Below are 13,243 nucleotides of genomic sequence, written 5' to 3' on the forward strand. Positions count from 1 at the left end.
TCCTGACCATCATACATTATTGTTTCTTTTTTTATTTTACTATCACATATCATGCATTAGCCTTGAAAATTAGAAACTCACAATTCCCTACTTATATACTCTTATCTGTCTTAAAAAGTAAAATTACATCTATGAAAGGGAGAGAAAAATTTAATAACGAGATTAAGTTGTACTTTAAGATTTAAAGTAGTGCACAAACTACTTTTGTGTAGTATTTCGATTGATGAAAAAAGCACCTTGAGATTTCTTCCTATACATGATATCATGATCAGGTTGTTTCAAGCTGAAAGTTTATTGTGTTTTTTACTACGATATTAACAATTTATTGAGCAATCATTCTGCATTGTATTGGCGAAGAATAATTAATTAATGATTTTCAATAAAGGAGCATTAAACATGAAAATTAATTTGTTTATTGTTTGAATATTTGGATATTTATTACATAGAAATTCTATTGCTAATGAAGTTATGACCTCGTAATAATATTTATGTGATATGAAATCTACAAACCTGAGAGCTGTAGTGAATATAAAAAATAAGCACCACTTATACATCGTTGAAAAGCTCTCAATAAGGGCGAAAATCGGTTAGAATCAGACTTCATCTCTTTTTTTTTTTTTAAGTTTTTTGTTAATTTTTAATTTAAATATATTGATTTATTAATAGTTATTAACCTCTGATTGTAAAAAAAATTACGATAAATAATAATTCACCAGTAACAACAAAAAGAAAGTGAAATAATATCTGAAGTTATTAATGAAATAAAATTTTACGTACTTTTCATTTAGAAAAATGTGTATGTGTAATTTTATAAGTGTAAAAGCAAGTTATGTGGTGTCCACATCAATTTTTTATATTAATTTATTTACTGTGACATTATTTCATGTTTTTGTATTTAAATAAGTAACAAGGACTTCTATTTATTATTCTATAATTTGTTTATATATATATATATATATATCTCCTTATACTCTCACTGAGGAATTATTAATGAAGAACCTTGATGTTGGTTACGAAGCTTGAGTGCCCCATTGATTCTGAAAGTTAAGTAGGCAGTAATTTAGCTACTAATCAGCCTCCTAGGTTGACGATGTAACAGAAGTTAAGATCAAACTTTCTATTCTAAGATCCATTAAGATACACTTTACAGAAGCGTCTTTTATCCATTTTAGGATCTGCTAATCTATAAACAGAAGGTGTTAAAATAAAACCACCCAATAATTCCTCAAATATTAGTATCATGGCGCAGTTTTTCTCCATTAATTTTTCTAGAGTTAAATCGCTTCCCGGTGAATTTCCAGGGGGAATAATGTCAATATTAAATGCCAATTAGTTAATTTTAAATGCAAAAAGGTTTCTTCTGCAAATTATGAACATAAAACTAAGAAAAAGAAGAGGAAATGGTTAGAGAAGTACAGAATGGATTCAGGAAGGGAAGAAGGAGTGATGCAAATGAGGTAATGAGAGTTATTGATAAAAGGCACATATAAAGATATAATGAAGTATTATAGAACTAATATTCTAGTATTACAGTAATCTAGAACTAATAATATATTGTATAGATATTGAAAAATACATTTGGTCTTGTAATATTGGATAAACGAATGAAAATTGTAAAAAACCAAATTATAGAATTGAAATATTCTATTATGGAAATAATGGACAATTCTATTCGTATATATTTTTTTAAATATTACTTAAAAGAATTATAGCCGAAACAGAAAAGGCTAACAAAGTAAAAAATGTAAAATCATTTGGTTTTGATAAAAGGTTGAAGTAAGATAAAAAATCCTCCACGAAAAGATGAATGAATTACATTTTATCCCTTCTACATTAATAATTTAGGACGGAGAATAAATTTTGTAAGGTTGATAGATGACGTGGTATTTTTCTAAAGTGAAAAACAAGATATTCAACAAATTTTTTAAAAATTTTTTAAAATTTTTTTAATTTTTTAAAATTATAGACATTACAACAGAATTTGGTAAAGAAAATGAAAATATGAGAAAAATAAACAGAGTCTACTCTTATTTATTTTGTTCACAAAACAATAAAAAAGTGAAAGTGAAAAAACAAGAATAGTAAAGGGTAATAAGGCGTATAAAGTTCTTATTATGTTAAGATGGTGTTGGAGTTGAAGAAGTGTTAAATTTGATAAAGGTGTTTTTTGAAGTGTTAAATTTGGAATATACTTATATACGGATGTGAAACATAAAAAAAATGGCTAAGGGAAACTGAAATATGGCTGATATTAAATGTAGTTAAAACATTGGCACCAGGGAATTAAAGAATATTACATCAAAGTGAAAAATTGAAGACGTAATGATGAAAGTTAACTAGAGCAGAAAATGCTGAATCAGAACAATTCAGTAAAAAAAAAGCAACCGTAATGGACATATTATGTCAGAATGTTGATTTAAACAGGATAGGAAGGAGTAAGAAAGAGATGTCAGGAAATATTAATATTATAGAAAAACTAAAAACAAATTGGCGCTATCATGATAACATACGCGCGCGGGCGCCCACACACACACACACACACACACACACACACACATAGACTTACATGTATACGTATGTATGTATGAATTATTATAATGGGACATATGTTTAATACACAAAGAAACAATCTTCTAAGATCTCAGTTAAAACTATGTATTATTACTTAATCTGATAATTAAATGCACCTTTTTGAGTTTTTTTAATCATTTTTCAATATTTCATATTGATTAAATAGTTGAAGTACTATCTTTAACTTCAATGCAGTTTAGTAAAACATTTTATAATTATATTTTAATCATGTCTGACATTTACGATCAGAAATGTAAGTAAAAAAATATTAATCAGCATTTCTAAAATTAACCGTTTCAATATGAATATATGAATACTCATGATATAAATTAATTATGAACCTTCAATAAAATTATAAACAAATATTATTCTCCAATATTCTGTTATACGTCAGAATAAAATTTAAATGTTAAACATTATTACCTAAGTAACCAAGTTATGCGAAGAATATTTAAATTTTATTGTTTTAAGTTACCTTGGAGCCAAGATGAAGCATTTCATAATATGTAAATGGCAGAGATGTAGAAAGTCACTGAACCCATAGAAACAAGAGAAAAACTGTATGTTGAACAGAAATTGAATGGAATGCAAAAGGCTAAATTCTGAATACAACAGAAAAATTAACTGGGAAAAAACTCATGAAAAAAAGGAAGAAATGGATAACTGAAGTAGTTGTTGAGTTGGTCAATGAAAGAAGAAAGTATAAAAGTGCAAAAGATGGGGAAGGAAGAGAAAGGTACAAGGAATTAATGAATAAAATAAACAGAAAAGGAAGACAGGATGAAGAAAAGTTCATATAAAAAAAATGTGAAGATATAAACAACTATATAAAAGCGGGACAGATTGATAAAGCCTATGGAGACATTAAAATTTTTTCAGTGAAGGGAAGATAAGAACTACAATTGCAAAGGATAAAGAGGGAAAAATGACATATGATGAAGAAAAAATTGCAGAACAATAGAAGGAGTATTTTGAATAGTTGTGTAGAGGTGACAACCAGATTTTAGTAGAGGAATTGTAAATCTGCCAGAGGAACTGGAAGAATCAATAATAGAGGAAGAGTTCGCAAAGGAATTACACGAACTGAGGGATGGAAAGGCTCCAGGAATGGACAACATACCAGCAGAACTCTTAAAGAGGACTGTCAACAAAATCAAAAAAGAGTAATATAAGCTGGTCTGTAACATTTATGAAACTGGAAAAATACTCCGTGATTTTAAAAAACGTATTACAGTAGTATTATCAAAAAAAAAACCAATTGCATAATCATATGAGTAATATATACATTGAGTCATGGACCTATCAGGTTGGTTTAGTGGTGAACGCGTCTTCCCGAATCAGCTGATTTGGAAGTCGAGAGTCCCAGCGTTCAAGTCCTAGTAAGGTCAGGTATTTTTATACGGATTTGAATACTAGATCGTGGATACCGGTGTTCTTTGGTGCTAGGGTTTCAATTAACCACACATCTCAGGAATAGTCGAACTGACACTGTAAAAGACTACACGTCATTTACATACATACATATCATCCTCATTCATCCTCTGAAGTATTATCTGAACGGTAATTCCCGGAGGCTAAACAGGAAAAAGAAAGAACATTGAGCCTAGTATGTCATCCATCAATGAAAATAACTAAAATTATCCAAAAGAGAACAGAAAGAATAGAAAAGAAAATAGAACGGCTGTTAAGAGAAGACTAATTTGGATTTAGAAAGGGGAAAGGAACGAAAGAAGCAATTTTATCACTAATCCAAATAGTAGAGAAATAACTGAAGAAAATAAAACTACTTTCATACAGTTTGTAGACCTGGAAAAAGGATTTGATAGTGTATATTGGAACATCTTATTCCATCTATTGTGTTGAATAATTATTTGCTACAGGGAATGAAGGATTGTTTACAGTATTTATCAGAATGAAATGGAATAATTTTCTGTGAAAAAAAAGAAGCAAACATTAAAAAAGAGGTGTGACAAGGCTGTACATTGTCTCCATATTTATTCAACTTATATATAGAAGAGGCCATTGATAGAGTTATAGAGAAAGTGAGTGTATGTGTAAAGATTCAGAGAGAAAGAGTTCACATGTTAAGATTTGCAGATGATCTAGCTGTAGTTGCAGAAAAAACGAAGAGGACTTGAAACGAATTTTAACTCTTATGGGTAGGGTACTGAAAGAAGAATTTCACATGTGTATTAACAGTGATAAAACGAAAATACTGGCGTGCGCTAAGAACAGAACGAATAAAAGGACAGTAAAACTGAGAGGTGAAACATTCAGGAAGTGGAAGAGTTTAAATATTTGGTAAATAGAATAACAAGTGATGGAAGAAGAAACAAAAAATAGTGAGTAAAACACCAGGCAAAGAACGCCTTTAACAAAATGAAAAACCTTTTCCCAGCTAATAATGTAAGCCTTGAGTTGAGAAAATAATTGCTGAGAACATTTTTGTGGAGTATTGCAATGTGTGGGAGCGAGTCACGGACAATTGGAACAGAGGAAAAGAGGATACTTTTGGGTTTGGAATTAGGATATTACAGAAGGATGATGAAGATAAGTTGGATAGAAAAATTGTCAAGCGAGAAGGTGTTTAAGAAAGTTTATGAAGAGAGAACTTTTGTGAAACAATTAAAAATAAGAAGAGCTCAGTTAATAGGATACATTCTGAGTCTCCAGGATCTGGTTCAGCGGGTAACAGAAGGACAGATGGAACGGAGAAATTTAGAGGAAGGCCTAGGTTGAAGTTCATAAAACAGGTAATGGATCATATAAGCTGAGGTATATACTGGGAGCTAAAGAGAAAGGCTGATAGCTAGAAGAGTGGAGAGCTGCTGCCAACCAGCCTAAGGGCTGTTAATGAAAGAAGAAAAAGGAGCAAAGATATTTCTGTATTTTCGTACATTAATAATTTATATTATATTCGTATTTATTACTATTTATTTTATTTTCATAACAAAAAATGTCCTTTTTCGAAAGGGAAACATAGTATATTTTGTGTTTTATTTTTATTTCAACAAAATTGAGTTGATTAATAAAATAACATTGTTTTGATCAAAATGATGATTTTTTTCAAACAATTACATTTTTTTTCAGTTATAAAAAAGTATGTTATATTTTGCTTCCTGTAATTGAAACATTTTCCTCCTAGGGTATTTTAATTTTTCAAATATTTAAAAACTTCTCTGTTTGTAAACGATTGAGTTAACTTAATAAACCCTAATTGATATTAGTTTTATTAAACTTAATATTAGTTATATGAAAATAATTAAAGAATAGTTACGTATATTGAAGTTCTTAGTGCATTGTTTAAAATTCGAAAATATTATTTCCTGTTTGTTTTTTATCGTTATTCGAATAGAAATTCTAATTGTATAAAATAACGAAAATATATTAATAAAGTAATACTACGATCTGGAATAATACTTTAAAATTATTAAATATTAAGCGATTCGATTTCAAAATATTGGAACGTTTTCTTCTGAAGTGTTTCTGGCAGTTAGCTTTATTCAATGAAGTTTCTCATAAGGTCCCTGTAAGTAAAGCCCGATTTAAATACATCAGGAGAACCCATGAGTCTGTAAAAATTCGTTTTGAGTTTTAAGATAAAAAAAAACTTTTATCCTGATATTCGCTCCAAGAATGAAATGAATACATACGGAAATTGTGGAACTTAAATTAAGGGATAGATGTTTCCATAGATTATTTTCACCTGAAAAATTGAATGATACAGGTCTCAGGAATATTTTTATAATTTTGAGAAAAATATCCTAAAATATTGACTTATAATTTTAAACCGAAACAAGAGTTTTTTTAATATTTTAAAATATCAAGAAATGAATCGATTTGTAAAAAATATACTTACATAATCGTATTAAATTTTACTGATAAAAAAATTTAAAAAAAATTACAAAAATATATGTGATTACATATAAAAAATTATTTTTTAAAAAAGATTTTATTTAACTAATATTAATATCAAAATTATTAATAAAAGGAAACAAATTAGAAAAAAACCATCTAAAAAGTAAAAAATGAATTATATAAATATCTAATAAATAACCAATAAATAAATTAAAAAATTAAAAGTATTGAAAATATTTAGTTAAATAAAAGCATGGCGCAGTTTTTATAATTTATTTAAAACTACACAACATTTATTTTTACAACAATTAATAATCTTCATTTTCATTTTAAATAACGACGCGAAGAGGCGGAAAGGTCTGCTGGAACCTCTCCAGTTGAAACTGACTAACTACAAGTAACAATCTGGAAAAATGCACCCACTCGCTTTCTTTGTACGTGTTCTCACGTAGTTGAAGTTCATCTTCGAATTCTGCTTGTAATCTAAGCCAAATTGAACGCACTCTTTCCGCTAAAAGTTTCATTTTAATTAATTATGAATTATTATTTAATGAATTTATAATTACAATTACAATTATAATAATGATAATAATAATTTTTTAGATTACCGTCAAAATGTAATAACTTTGTGCAAGATTTCTAAATTTAATTTTTATTTTTAATCTTATTAACCCTAAAGGTCATCTCGGTGCAAATTTGAACCATAAAAAAATTAAAACTTGAGTTATTTTATTACAAATAAATAAAGTATATACATATACTAAACAACCTCATTAAACAAAAAATATATTTTAAAATACAGTAAATGTCTATAAATACTTATTCGATAAGATTGCTATAAAAACTGCGCCACGCTTTTATTTAACTGGGTATTTTCATAACTTTTAATTTTAAAATTTAATAATTATTACATTTATTTATTGGTTATTTATTAGATATTTATATAATTTTTTTTTTACTTTTCAGTGCATTTTTATATTTGTTAATATACTATATATATTTTTTTTTAAATTCTCAATTTGATTTAATTCTTATTTTTTACTTTTTAGAAGGTTTTTCTAATTTGTTTCCTTTTTTTATTAATGTTAATATTAATATTAATTAAATAAAGCTTTTTTTAAAATAATTTTTTATATGTAATCAAATTTATTTTTGTAATTTTTTTTAAGACTAAAAATAAAAGCTTTTAAAAAAGTAAAAATATTTATTTTTACACATCGAAGAAACATATGTGTACCAAATTTCAGTCATTTTTATACGATAGGTCATGAGTAATAAAAAATTCAACTAAATGCATGAATTTAGCGTGGGAGTTGTGTGTGGTGTCGTAGGGGTGGGTCATATCAAATTCCGACTCCGTAGAGCTGCATTGTCATCGAAGTTACACACGTGTACCAAATTTCATTGATTTTCATGCGATAGATCAAAAGATATAGCAGTTACAAGATATGATTATTCCTAAAGCGAGTTAAATAAAAGCTTTTAATCATTTTCAAAATGTTTTACATCACTGTTTATATAATATTTCGCTCGATTTAATAATCCTTGAATGGTTTTTCTTGTTTCGTATAATTTCAACAGCACTGAATTTATATAACAGCATTACAGGTTACTCTTCTGCAGAAGGAAATATTAAAATTAACTTCTAAAGTCATAACGGAAGACAGGATTTCCTTGTTTTAAGAGTGTTTCAAAAGTTTTTCATAGTTTATTATTTGATGATTAAAGATATTTATTTACTTTGTTTAATCTATTTATTTTTTGTTCAATTAACTATTAAACAGCCTATCAGTTTCTTACACAGTACATTTTTTTTTTTTGAGTTCGGCTGGTTGAGGACTACGTGAAAAACATTTGGGATTAATTTCACTTTCATCTGGGAGTTTTCTTCTCTGATTTTTCTTGATTTTAAAACTAGTTAATTTTTTCGATTTATCTCTTTGGCCAAACGTTGTTAGCTTGTTATTTTTTCTAAAGGACGCTTGAGATTTTGTTTTACACTTTAAAGTACCTATTTTCAGAATATTATTTTTACCTTCTACTATTGATTTTTTAGATATTTTACCTTCCGATAGGTCTTTTTGAACCACTGAGGTACATTTATTACAGGTCCTTTTTTGTAAATGTGGCTAAACGTTTATTTTGTGATCTTTTTGTCATTATTCTCATAAGGTGGCTAAAGAGTTGCTTCAGCCAAAAAGAGACTCTTCTTTTTCTGATGGAATATGACATTTTCTCAGTTTCACTATTTGTAAAAAAAATTTATTACCTCTGAATTAGCAATTGTTTTCACCTATTTTTATTTATCATTCAACATTTTTCTTTCTTTTCTTTTTTTTTTTTTTATTACCTGATTTAAAACTGAATATATATTCTGATGCGTACAGACCTTCTGGTTTAGTTCCGTATTGTAAAGCATGATTTTAGTTTTATTGAGACATCCTTTTTGTTGCAACTATCTTTTGTTAGACTGTATTTTTCTCGTTCTTATTTGATTGACTTTCTTAGCTAATCCATTATTTTATACTACTTTTCCCAAGATAAATAAATTACGTATTTTGCTTATCTTTTTGGTGACTGGCATTTAGTCATTTGGGAAAATCTTAGATTTTGGTCATAAAATCTGTCTTTTTAAAGGAAAAATTTAGCTCTTCTTTCTCTACAATTTTTTTAAGTGGTTTCCTAGTTCTGCTACCATTTGTGATTCTTCGAGTAAATAGCAATAATGTCCAGCACACCACCGTGGTGGTGTGTTCCAATTTTTTCATATCTTTTTCTCATTCTCTTTTTATAAGAGAATGTCAAAAGAAAATTGGGGATAAACCATCCCGTTGTATTCCTATTGTAATTACTAATCCTTCTACGAATTTTTCTTTTATATCTTAACGTTTATAAGAGCCTGTTTAGTAATGTTAATTGCTTTTGGATCCACACCAAATTTTAGGATGTTAAATAAGGAAATTGCATCACTTTTTGAAAGCTATAAAGACAAATTTATAGTTATATACCGTATCATTCTATTCCTTATAATTATTTAAGTTTCCACGATTATAATTTCCTTTTCTGAATCCTCTATCGTATTCTACACATTGTTTGTCTACGATTTGTTAGTTTTTTTTTATTTTGAAGTGGTTTTGAACGAATTTTGTATGTAATAAATGGGAAAACCCTCAATTGTTGTTTAAATTTTTATAATTTTTTTCGTGTATTCTATGTATTAGTGTTTACTTCTTGAATCTAATGGAATTTTTTCCAGTTTTCCAAATCTCTTCTACAATGTTGTTCAATTCCTTTCTTTGTTGTTCTCCTGAGTTTTTCATAATTCTGCTACGATCAAATAGCCACATACTGTCTTGTTCTTTAATTTCTGGATGATTTCGTCAATTTCATTAGTTGATAGGAATTTCTCTGATCACGATTTTGGATTTTGGAAATTAAATCTTTTCTGGGGTTCTTGTCATTTTAATAATTTTGTTTTAAAGTATTTAACTAGAACTTTACAATTATATTTTTAATTAAGGCTTAAGTTTTTTCATCTTTCTCCATGAAGTAAAAACTAGGTGTTTGGTATTTAGTAAACCTTTCCTTGAGTATCTTGTAAAAAAGCCTTCATGTTTTTTTTCATTAAGTCCTTTTTGATTTGTTCAACTTGAATGTTCGTAAATTTTATTCTAGAATAAAAAAAAAATATTGCAATATAAAATTAAAATAATAATAAAATAATTTGTAAAAAATAAAAATATTGATACTAATATTAAAAAAAAGCGGTGCTTAAATCGTACCTGAGATCTTTTTTAATAAATGCTGATATTAAAAAAAAAATTCAATGATTTAGCAGAATAACAATTTTTAATAAAAAAATAAATTATCAATAAATCTTACGATCAAAAGAAAGCACATAATTCTTTCTTTTTTCTGATAAAAGGATAGACACAGATTGTTTAGTCAACTAAAATTACCATGCTATGAATTCTGAAAAATATACTAATCTCAGTTTACAGTTTTTCCTTATAATTATTATAAAAAAATAATGTTGTTATTGATGTAAAATGGATTACTTTAATGAAGACTCATTGATAATACGTTACTTTTAAATATTTTTTATATATAAATAAACTTCATTAGATTGCAGAAACATGTAGAACAAAAGGTGACATAAGAAGAAATGCAGTTTATCTTTAATAGGTAGAGCCGTGTGCAGAATCAATAAAACATTTGTGCTTGTTCACATTCGAATGAAAATTGCGCTAAATTTATTTTTTTCTTTATGAAGTTATCCAAAAAAAACATTTGTCTCGCTTTTGGCCATTTTTTGCTTTATACTTGATGGTATGAAAAATATCGTTTATATTATGTCAAAAACATATATGTAAAGATTTTTGTTTCATTGAAGAATGAATTGAAAAGTAAAATAGGAAGTAAAGAATAATATTTAAGCTATCCTGTTAAAAATAAAATACTTTCATGTAACTTAACATAATATAATACATAACATAAATAAAGTTTCACTTAATATAATTATTAAATACATAAAATAAAATAAATTAAAATAATTGCATAGTTAAAAATACATCATTACTCAAATGTCATTATGATTCAAAACAAAAATAAACATTTTCAAAGAAAGTAAACAAGTTTATCATTTAAAATATTTGATAGACTAGAGATTATTAAAAATTATCTTTAAACGAAAATTATCATTTTTAATAAAAGTAAAATTTAATAGTACACGAAATCAAACTAAAGATCTAGAATGAAATAGATTATTAAGGCAAGATTCGTTTCGCATATAACCGATAGACATATAAAGTAAACTGAAAAAACTAAATTATTTTAAATATTTAAATTCTGAGCAATAAAAAACACACTTATAAGATGATTTTGTTTTTAAATGTATTTAACCCAAAAAACAAAAATAAAGCAAAAAAAAAAACATGAAATAAAGACATTTTTTTATTAATATTTAAAAAAAAGTTTTGCAAGTATTATAAAGCTATAAAACTTAATAATTAAATAATAATTAATTTTTAAATCAGAAGGCTGAAATGGAATTCAATTAAGTTAAATGTTAAAAAGAAACTTAATTTTTCTTTTTTGTCTTCAGTCATTTGACTGGTTTGATGCAGCTTTCCAAGATTCCCTATCTAGTGGTAGTCGTTTCATTTCAGTATACCCTCTACATCCTACATCCCTAACAATTTGTTTTACATATTCCAAACGTGGCCTGCGTACACAATTTTTTCCTTCTACCTGTCCTTCCAATATTAAAGCGAATATTCCAGGATGCCTTAGTATGTGGCCTATAAGTCTGTCTCTTCTTTTAACTATATTTTTCCAAATGCTTCTTTCTTCATCTATTTGATGCAACACCTTTTCATTTGTCACTTTATCCACCCATCTGATTTTTAACATTCTTCTATAGCACCGCATTTCAAAAGCTTCTAATCTTTTCTTCTCAGATACTCCGATTTTCCAAGTTTCACTTCCATATAAAGCGACACTCCAAACATATACTTTCAAAAAATTTTTCCTGATATTTAAATTAATTTTTGATGTTCACAAATTATATTTCTGACTGAGGCCCGTTTGTTCTGTGCTATTCGGCATTTTATATCGCTCCTGCTTCGTCCATCTTTAGTACATCTACTTCCGAAATAACAAAATTCGTCTATCTCCATAATTTTTTTCCTTCTATTTTCACATTCAGTGGTCCATCTTTGTTATTTCTACTACATTTCAATACTTTTGTTTTGTTCTTGATTATTTTCATGCGATAGTTCTTGCGTAGGACTTCATCTATGCCGTTCATTGTTTCTTTTAAATCCTTTTTACTTTCGGCTAGAATTACTATATCATCAGTAAATCGTAGCTTCTTTATCTTTTCACCTTGTACTGTTACTCCGAATCTAAATTGTTCTTTAACATCATTAACTGCTAGTTCCATGTAAACATTAAAAAGTAACGGGGATAGGGAACATCCTTGTCGGACTCCCTTTCTTATTACAGCTTCTTTCTTATGTTCTTCGATAATTACTGTTGCTGTTTGGTTCCTGTACATGTTAGCAATTGTTCTTCCATCTTTGTATTTGAACCCTATTTTTTTTAAAATGGTGAACATTTTATTCCAGTCTACGTTATCGAATGCCTTTTCTAGGTCTATAAACGCCAAGTATGTCGGTTTGTTTTTCTTTAATCTTTCTTCTACTATTAATCTGAGGCCTAAAATTGCTTCACTTGTCCCTATACTTTTCCTGAAACCAAATTGGTCTTCTCCTAACACTTCTTCCACTCTCCTCTCAATTCTTCTGTATAGAATTCTAGTTAGGATTTTTGATGCATGACTAGTTAAACTAATTGTTCTGTATTCTTCACGTTTATCTGCCCCTGCTTTCTTTGATATCATTACTATAACACTTTTTTTTGAAGTCTGACAGAAATTCCCCTTTTTCATAAATATTACACACCAGTTTGTATAATCTATCAGTCGCTTCCTCACCTGCACTGCGCAGTAATTCTACAGGTATTCCGTCTATTCCAGGAGCCTTTCTGCCATTTAAATCTTTTAATGCTCTCTTAAATTCAGATCTCAGTATTGTTTCTCCCATTTCATCCTCCTCAACTTCCTCTTCTTCCTCTATAACACCATTTTCTTATTCATTTCCTCCGTATAACTCTTCAATATATTCCACCCATCTATTGACTGTAGCTTCCGTATTATATATTGGTGTACCATCTTTGTTTAACACATTATTAGATTTTAATTTATGTACCCCAAAATTTTCCTTAACTTTCCTGTACGTTCCGTCTATTTTAC

This window comes from Lycorma delicatula, chromosome 1, assembly GCF_047948215.1.
Source record: "Lycorma delicatula isolate Av1 chromosome 1, ASM4794821v1, whole genome shotgun sequence".
NCBI lineage: Eukaryota > Metazoa > Arthropoda > Insecta > Hemiptera > Fulgoridae > Lycorma > Lycorma delicatula.